The sequence below is a fragment of the Thamnophis sirtalis genome, unplaced genomic scaffold, assembly GCF_051295495.1.
Source record: "Thamnophis sirtalis isolate CommonGarterSnake01/CBP01778 unplaced genomic scaffold, rThaSir2_p1.2 scaffold_2, whole genome shotgun sequence".
In the NCBI taxonomy this organism is placed as follows: Eukaryota; Metazoa; Chordata; class Lepidosauria; order Squamata; family Natricidae; genus Thamnophis; species Thamnophis sirtalis.
The window spans coordinates 71,670,860-71,680,327 of NW_028261382.1; the positions used below are offsets into that span (position 1 = coordinate 71,670,860).

Sequence of the window (9,468 nt, forward strand, 5' to 3'; positions counted from 1 at the left end):
CTGTCTCCAGAAGACTCAGTCAGAGGGAAATAGTTTCATTAAGAGGAGAGCTGGGCAGAGGAGAAGATGATGGAAAAGAAGTCAGAAGAAAACCAATGTGGTGAGCCATCTCTAAAGCATCTCAGGGGATGGAGGACTAATGGCCTTGTGCCTTTCGTGTGTCTCTCCCAGATATAGACAACTTGTGTGTCCTGCTAGCTGGATGGCAGCCATACTCTTTTAGGGAGCCTGAAGGTAAGAAAAACCCTGGATAAAGACATCATTAGGGCTCTTTCCAGAGATGATGGACTAATAGACTTGCTTTCTATTGAGTCTTACAGAGGACGTGAACAAACTGTCCACTCAGTTGGCAGGATGGCACCCTTTTAATGCCCCATCTTCCCTTTTTGAAGGTGAGTGTCTTCCAGCAATCATAACACAGTAACATAATATATTAGGAAAGACTAATGGCCTTGTTTCTTTTGTCTTTCAGATGAACCGAATGAGCTGTGCTGCTGGCTACCTGAGTAGCAACCATTTCATCTTGGATAGTGCTAAACAACAGCTGTCCAAGGTAAGAGTTTTCCAGCCATTTTGTTTCATGGGGGGGGGGGGGTTGGGGGAGACAGGACAGGAAATAAGACAGCCACGGCTATCCAATAAACATGGTAGGGCTGATGCAGAGATAGCAATAGCAATAGCACTTAGACTTACATACAGTATATGCCACTTCACAGTGCTTTACAGCCCTCTCTAAGCAGTTTATAGAGTCAGCCTCCTGCTTGAGTCAATCTTGAGCCTGGTGGGATTCCAACTGCCAAATTGCAGGCAGCCAACGGTGAGCAGAAGTAGTCTGCAGTACTGCACTCTAACCACTGCGCCACCACAGCTCTAATGAGATGAAGTAATAAAGATCTTCTTCTGTATGTATGTCTTACAGATGACCTCAATGACATATGCCATCAGCTGGCCCAGTGGCACCCATTCAAAAACTGAGCAGCCAACCTTTTTGGCAAGGTGTTTCCAGGCCATAATAACCATAAAGCAGTGGGTTAAGATGCAGCCTTCTAGGGTGGTTCCTGGTACTTCAAGAGAGAATCTGGAGAACCAATTGCCCATTTTCAGTCTGGCAGATGAGTCCAGACTGACTCGGAATAGTTGACCAGATGCTGACCAAGGTGCGCTACTACTCAGCAGGTGACCTCAAGGAAGGGTGCAAAGGGAAGCATACTCTCCTGCTTCCCTTCAATTGTAAACAAAGGGGCAAAAAAAGCACTCCCAGACCCTGAAGCGAGTCGGTCAGGAGGTGCAGCCCAGGAGAAAAGGGGCTGTAGCTGAAATTGCCTTTTGAACTCTCACCCCCACCCCCAGGTCTCTCTGTCGGCTTCTGCTCTATGGCCAGAAGGGCCCCTGCGGGAAATCCTGGATCCCGTGAAGCTTTGAACACCCCCAACTTCAATGAGTCTGCAGATACATGACGCAGAGCAACAGGTCTCGGGACTTAAAAAAAAAATCCTGTTGAAGCCAAATGGACACTAAATACGAGCATCGGAAGCCTATTTTTACTGAACTCCATCTCAGAGCAAAGATATAAATCCCATCTTCAGGAATGTAGAACCTTTGATAGATTTTTGAGTTGTATTTTTATTTTAACACTTTCTTTACTTTGCATAAGATAACTATTGCAAAAACCTCGACTTAAGAATGAAGTGCTCTTTATAGCACTTCAGCCGGGAAGATTTTAAAAGATGACAGCTATGGTGTTACCAGCTCCTTGTTCCCGCTGGAACAGAGTGAGGATTGCTGGAATAGAGCAGAAAGGAGTGAGGATTGCTAACTTTTGGCCATTCGGGAAAACTTTATTCAAGAAGAAAGAAATGATCTAATGAAATGAAAAAGCAGCTTTTTCCTGCTTCTGTGTAGGTCAAGATTGGCTACCAGGGAAGGTGAGTGGTTAAGAGAAGGACTGGATGTTTTCTTTGCTCACCAGTATCTTTGAAATCTATCATTTCCTCCATTGTGACAAGTAGGAATTGGGCCATCTTCCCCAATGAAGAAATCCCTTGCTTCTCCAGAAGATTCACATGGAAATAGTTGCATTAAGAGGCAGAGCTGGGGAGAGAAGAATTGGGGTGGCAGCCATACTCTTTTAGGCAGCCTGAAGATAAGAAAAACCCCAGATGAAGAGATTATTAGGGCTCTTCCAGATATGATGGATTAATGGACTTGCTTTCTATTGTCTTATAGAGGACACCCATTACTTATGCCATCAACTGGTCCAGTAGCACCCATTCAAAAACTGAGCAGTCAACCTTTTTGGCAAGGCGTTTCCAGGCCATAATTACTATGCAGATGACATAAACAAACTGTCCACTCAACTGGCAGGATGGCACCCCTTTAATGAGGAGCATGGCCCATTTTGGCAAGGGTAGATCTCTCAAACCTTTTATGGAGTAACCGAGGGCTAAATTACATGATACCCTCAGCACCCTGATCTACTTCAAAGGACATTGTAAAAAGAAAGAAAATGTTCCTTTCGTCCCAATTATTTTTTCTTTCCCTTTCATTCTGGGGCATGTGTACTGGGGAGAAGGGCTTCGGACCTGGGGTGTTTAGTGTTTTAACCTCTTCCATGGATATTTCATGATGTGGACTTAGGTCCAATACAGTATTTTCCTGTTTAACTCTCTTCATCTAGGGATGTGCAACCTGAAGCAACCAAAAATTATCAACAAATGGTAACGCTTGAACATGAGATAGGGATAAAGTATTTAAATAAATAACTGAAGAGTGACTGGGTGAGGAGTGGGATAGCAAGAGAACTTCCAGACAGAACCTGAGAACCAGCTGTAGGAGCCTTCAAAATCTCATTGAGGTCCTCCGTTGAATAATGGAGAAAGTACTTGTCTGAATCTCTACCACTTTCTCCTAGCTTCCAGGTAGCAGACCCGGTTTTCCGTACAGGATTCCTTCATGGAATATTAAAACTATAAATGCAAATAACACTGGATAACTATAGTTTTAGGGCTGATTAGGAAATGACTGACTAATGTCCCCTAGGTGTGTCTTACAGATGAGGTCAATGAATTGTGTATCTGGTAGAGTGGCAAACATTTCATGTTGAATGGAGCCATCATTTTGTGCCCAAGATGAGAGTATTCCATCTATAATAGCAGGAAAAGGTCGTTTCCCAACGTCACCAGAAGAATCCACCAGGAGGTACCGAAAAGAAAGTGCTGGATCTCCAACTTTACCAAAAGGCTCAGGACTTCCAGATACAGGATGAGAACCACCTTGCAGCCTTCAAAATCTTACTGAGTTCCTCAGAGTGAACCATCTTCTACTGTATGATCAGATTTGGGGAAGAAGGAAAGTGTCCCTTAATGGGTTCAAAAAGAAGTGGAGGAGGAAGGGGGAGAGCCGGTAGCAGTCCTTCAGGTGTCCTAGAGATTTAGATTTCAGGATCGGAGCATTGTATAATGCAGAAAGGATCCGTTTGAATCTCTACCACTCTCTCCCAGCTTTCAGACAGCACTCCTGGTTTCCTATACAGGATTCCTGCTTGGTATATTGAAATTCTAAGTGCAAATAACTTAAGTAATATCATTAGGGCTGATCAGGAGATGAATGACTAGTGGCCTTGTTTCTTTCCAGGTGCCTTACAGATGTAGATGACTTGTGCATCCTGCTCACTAAGCAGCAGCCATTTTCCTTTTGATGAACCGTAGATCAGATGAATGAGTAATGGTCTTGCATCTATGTGTGTCTTACAGATGTGGATGATCTGAGTGGCAGCCATTCTCCTTTAGACAGACCAAAGGTAATGAAGGAGCATATGAATCAAACTAATATTGGCTATTCGCTTTTATTATGAATTGCTTGTGCTATATAAACTTACAGTAAGAGCAACACTGGATAAAGATATTACTAGGGCTGATCAGGAGATGAATGACTATGACTTGCTTCTTTCTATGAATGCCTTGCTTCTTTCTATGTGTGTCTTACAGACAAATTGGAACAGTTGTGCACTCAGCTGATTGAGTGGCAGCCATTTCCACTTGGACACAACCAAATAGCCTTTGTCCAAGATGAGAATTTTCCAGCCATAATAACATAACAGTAGGAAAATACTTTTTCTCAACAAGTCACCAGAAGACATTGAAAAGAAAGTGGGTCAGTCCACATCCACGTATTTAGCGAGCCAGGAGTTCTACAATGATGTCTGGGCTGCCAACTATCGTTAAGTGCCAATTCTTCAATGAAGTCTGGCTGCCACTTGTTGCTAGTCATTTTGGTTCACACTACAGTGCTAACCAGGATGCACTACGAGGAGGTGAACTAGCATCACACACAGGACTCCTTGTTTAAGTGGGGTCTTGTCTCTATCCCTCAGTGTAACTGTGGTGCTCCTTGACAAAATATCCACCACATTGTGTCTGAATGTCTGTCAAGAGCTTCCACTGGCCCAAGGTCTGATTTTTTTCAACATAGACCACCCTGTCCTTGAATGGCTGGCTGGACTGGACATTAACATTTGTACTACTATAAGCCAAGCTTAAGAACAGCAAAGGGATTGACAATGCATGGTGGAACTCGGGACTTCCACCTGCAGAAAAAAAATATAGAGATCTGAAAAACTTTCTTCCAAGTGAAACTTTCTTCCTTCGTTTAGTTTAATTTAGTTTACTTTATTGTCGTTGCACATACAACTGAAATGCCATCTTCAGTGTACATTATAACTATAAAACACAAACATACATCCTTTACTTTCTATATAATTGAAATTGAAAACCCAATATTGCATTATACCATAGAATTCAATATGGTTTCTGCCCTGGGATAGAAGCTGATTTTCAGCCTATTTGCCCTTGTTTTTATTATCCTGTACTGTCTGCCAGATGGTAATAGTTCAAAAAAAGGGGTGCCCAGGATGAGATGGATCTTTAAGGATGTTTTGAACTTTCTTAAGGCAGCAGGAGCTATGAAGCTCTTCCAAAGAGAGGAGAGGGAAACCCATGACCCTCTGGAGCGCTGTCCTATCTGCCCCTGTGCAATTGGCAAACCAGATACAGGTGTAAGTTGAACTACTCTCTCTGGTGCAGCGATAGAAGGTCACCAGCAGTTTTTCCTTCAGTTGTTGTTTCCTGAGAAGTCTCAGGTAATATAATCTCTGCTGGGCCCTTTTGACCAGGGCTGCAATATGAGTGCCCCAGATCCGGTCGTCTTTTATGATAACACCCAGAAACTTAAAACTGGCCACTTGCTCCACTCGGTCTCCATTGATAAGCAAGGACTGGATGACTGATCTATTCCTTCTGTAGTCCACTATAAGCTCCTTGGTCTTATTGGTGTTAAGGACCAAGTTATTATTATTTCTCCAGGGAGATCTTGGAGGGGGATTTTAATGTGCAAGATATCTCCCAGGTGTCATTCTATCGCTAACCAGGTATCACCCTGCCAAGTTTTCCAATATTAGACAACATTGAAGACTCCTTGTAGTTGCCAATATGTTATTGAATCTTATTTATTTTTCTGCAGAGTTAGGTTTACAACTCAAACTGTTCATCTCTAACCCTAAAAGAGGATTTGGGAGCCACCTTGCAGTTTCAACCCAAATGATTACTTTCTTAGTGGTGCTTTGGATATACTTTTTATTGTTCCTTTTTAAACAAGTGTTGTATTTTTCTTTTTTTTAAATAAATTTTATTCATAGACACTTTTTTGAAAAACAGTGCATTGTCAGGGTATACCATTTACAAATAAAAAGACCAAAAACAAACAGTGGTGTTAAACATTGACATACAAGCTAATAACAATAATAATGATATAGTAACAATGGTAATAATATAACCAAAAAGCTTTTAGCTAGGTTTTCTCTTACATTAAAGTATTGTAATTATTTACCTTCTTCTTTTCAGTACTAACATTTATGATCTTACTTTTCTCTCATTCCTACCTCTTGCTTCTATCCATTCATAGAATTTATTCCAAATCTTCTAATATTCTGTATCTTCTTGATCTTTAATTTTAAAGGTTACTCTAACCATTTTGGCACAGTTAAATAAAATTTGGTTTACACCCTCCTCTGGTGGGGTACCCACATTTTCCCAACATTTAGCATATATGATCCTTGCTGCTGTCAGTATGTGTAAAACTAAATATGTGGTCCCTTTATCATAGTCCTCGGGTAGTATAAGTAAGAGACATATTTCTGGTTTCAACTCAATATTCTGTTTAGTTATCATTTCCAGCCAGTTTTGTATTTTCTCCCAATAATCTCTTGCTTTACTACATGTCCACCAAGGTACCAGGGGTCTGACTGTCATCACGTTCTGAGGTGAAAAACGGTTTGGGAAAACATTTCTGCTGCCTGGAAACAAAAAAGATAGCTCTCTGGACCATTTTAGCTGCTGTGAAGGGAATGTACGAGAGGCATCTGATGACCAAGGCGCTCTTGATGGACGCTTTTTCTGCTGGACGGGAGCCAAATGGTGGACAAAGGAAGATGTGGTGTTGCCACCTCCTGAAGGGATCTCCAGGCCTGAGGAGCTCCAGGGCGCCCTGGAGGGAGTTGAGACCCTTGGCACCAGGCCCCAGAGATGGCACTGGTGACCCTTTGAAGGAGAAGACCACCAATACTTTGGGCCATTTGAGATGGCATAGAGAGAAAACAAAGAACCAACAACTGATTGAGGGGACATCTGCAGAAGAACATTTTGAGGGGATGACAAGAGAAACACGACAGAGGAAATGACATGTTCTGTCAAAAAATAAAAAGGGAAATGGAAGGCGGTGGAGTGCAGGAGAATAAACTATACTTGTTTGGGGATCTTTGCTCTTGTGGTCAGTTGCATTTCTTTTCATATGCTGGTTTGCTTGTTTTTACTTCTAAGCTATTCCTGCTCGCTCAGGAGTCAGGCAGCTAATAAACTTTTTTTTAAAAAAAAAAAAGCCAAAGGCATAAGTACATGTGTCTCATTTCCCCTGAGAAATCTCTCCTGCGCCATATTGGCATCATCTTCAGGCTCTGTGGTAGATCGAATGAACCCAGGCAGGAATTATGATTACCAACGGAACTGCTTTGTCTGTTGGTAATGAGGGAAAACCGTTTAGTTTTGAATCTGGACATTGCCCTTCTGAAGAGCGCAGAGGAAGGAGGCTTCCCTCCTTGGGAGGTCATAGCAGACATCTCACAAGTTTAGAAGCTCATCGAAATGACGATGCTTTGATAAGAAGTAGCCCCCATGTTACAACCAGTCACTCAATGACTGTTTAAAGTTAGGACGATGCTGAAAAAAAGAGACTCACAGTGAAACCTCACAGTTAGGCAGGGTCCACAAGGCCACAATGACTAAAATGGCGGCGGTTTGGCAACTAGTATTTGCATTTCTGATGGCTGTAGTGCCCTCAGAAGCAGATTTCTCATCTTTGAGGGGGAAAACTCAATCTTTTACAATTTTGTGCTTGAGAAAATTAAGTATCAGAAATCCCAGCAACAAATTTATTTATTTTTCTGAAACAGCTCCAGTATTTTCTTCCAAAGCTCCTAAGCAGAGCTGAACTATTGTTTGCCTTTCCCATAAATTGCCTCTAAATTGAAAAGGTACACTGCCCCAAAGCATACAAGACTCAAGCTGGCCAGCTGAAATAAATTGATTCCTAGAACTTTAATATAATGGCTTTCAACTTGTTTTGGGTTTAGGATGCCCTTTCTCTTCCATCACTGCATAACCTAGAAACAGAATTGCCTAAAAAAATGAAGACCTTGTGTTCAAAAAACCTGATATAACAAAAAAAATACAATAAATCAGTTCTGAATTGAAGCATTTTTACCTATTTAATATATGTAATAGAATGTGATGTACAGTGTCGTAAAAATATCCCAAAAAAGAAGAAAACAGATAAACCACAAGCTATAAATCTTACACAGCAATGCAATTCCACAACAAAACTTACATTATTAAACCATTGCAATGGGGCCTAATGACTCATAGCATGTCCTATTGGGAAAAGGACACTACTCTTATCTCAAGCCACATTTCTTATACCTTCTTTTTTACTGACCTACGCATTCCATATTCACTTTGTTGTTTTTTCCTACTTTCTTACTTTCTGTAAACACCCGTATACATTTGAAGCTGTCTGCTGTTACTTTCAGTTCCTCATTTCCCACCATCTCATTCTTCCTGCTCTAAATATATCCATACAATCACCTGCTTTGCATAAAAAGCAGCACACAAGTTAGCACATTAGAAATAAGTCTGGTGCATTTTGCAATTATGTTCGTTTAAAACTTTGTTTCATGTAGCTTTTTAGGGCCTACTATCCTTCTAAAACCTAGATAATCAAACCCAAGTTTTCCTCTTCTCGCAATAGAAAAGCCTAGATTTTGTTGAATTTTAGAATAGAATAGAATAGAATTTTATTATTTGTATGCCGCCCTTCTCCAGGAGGACTCAGGGCGGCGAACAATTCAAAAGGGGGGAAAGGGGAACATAAAAACGAAATACAAATAATAAAAATAGACAACAGTCACACAACCATACATGTCGAGAGGGGAGGGAACTCATCACCCCCAGGCCTGCTGGCAAAGCCAGGTTTTGACGGCTTTTCGGAAAGCCTGGAGAGAGGTGAGGGTCCAAATCCCTGCGGGGAGTTCATTTCAGAGGGCCGGAGCTGCCACAGAGAAGGCCCTCCCCTGGGTAATAGCCAGATGGCATTGGCTGGTAGATGGCACCCGGAGAAGGCCAACCCTGTGAGATCTAATGGGTCTGTGGGAGGTAATTGGCAGCAGGCGGTCTCTCAAGTAAAATCAAAAACCTGGAAACCCAGACAAGTATCAAAAATACTCAGATCTGACTTTAAAATCTCTACTAAAACAGGCTTCTCTTCTTTTTCCAGGTTTAACAAGGAAAAATGGCCAGCAATTGAGAGCAAGTCTACCAAATCCTATAGAAAAATGTTTTCTTATAAATGGCTGTGGAGGCTTCCTCCAGAATGACACAGCACAGAATGCATTCAAAATAGAGAAAATTGTGCTCTTTTCTTTTTTCCTAATTACTTGCGTGGGGATTATTCTTTATACTATTTATGTTGTTTGTATTTTTTGTCATGGATTGGACCAGTGAGGCTAAAATCAATTTCATTGTATACATGATGTACAATGACAATAAAAGCTGTTCTTAATCTTTGAACACAAAAGGAAAATAAGAAGCCATTATTCAAATAAAAACCAACCACTGCCAATGAACCAAATGAACAGGGCCAGCTCTGCAGTAAGAATATATACTTCAGGACCAGACCAACTCCAAAATAAAAGAGGGTGTTGAGGAAGAGAAAACTTTTAAAAATATCTCGAAGGGACATTTCCAATCAAATCTCCTAGCTGAAATCATGGAAACCTATTTGAGATCGATGTCAGACGTTCCAAGCTTGTAGGATATTTTATTTCATTAGCTGAAGTTTGGCTTTAAAACAGTTCTCCACTAT

General features: G+C 41.3%; 1 long non-coding RNA gene across 1 annotated transcript; it reads left to right on the plus strand.

Moving 5' to 3' along the window:
- The first annotated feature begins 3,153 nt into the window (after positions 1 to 3,153).
- On the plus strand, positions 3,154 to 9,086 carry LOC148048922 (uncharacterized). The gene is made up of 3 exons (XR_015695362.1): positions 3,154 to 3,799; positions 6,284 to 6,822; positions 8,881 to 9,086. It is a non-coding gene; the product is annotated as an uncharacterized LOC148048922 (long non-coding RNA).
- Positions 9,087 to 9,468: the final 382 nt, after the last annotated feature.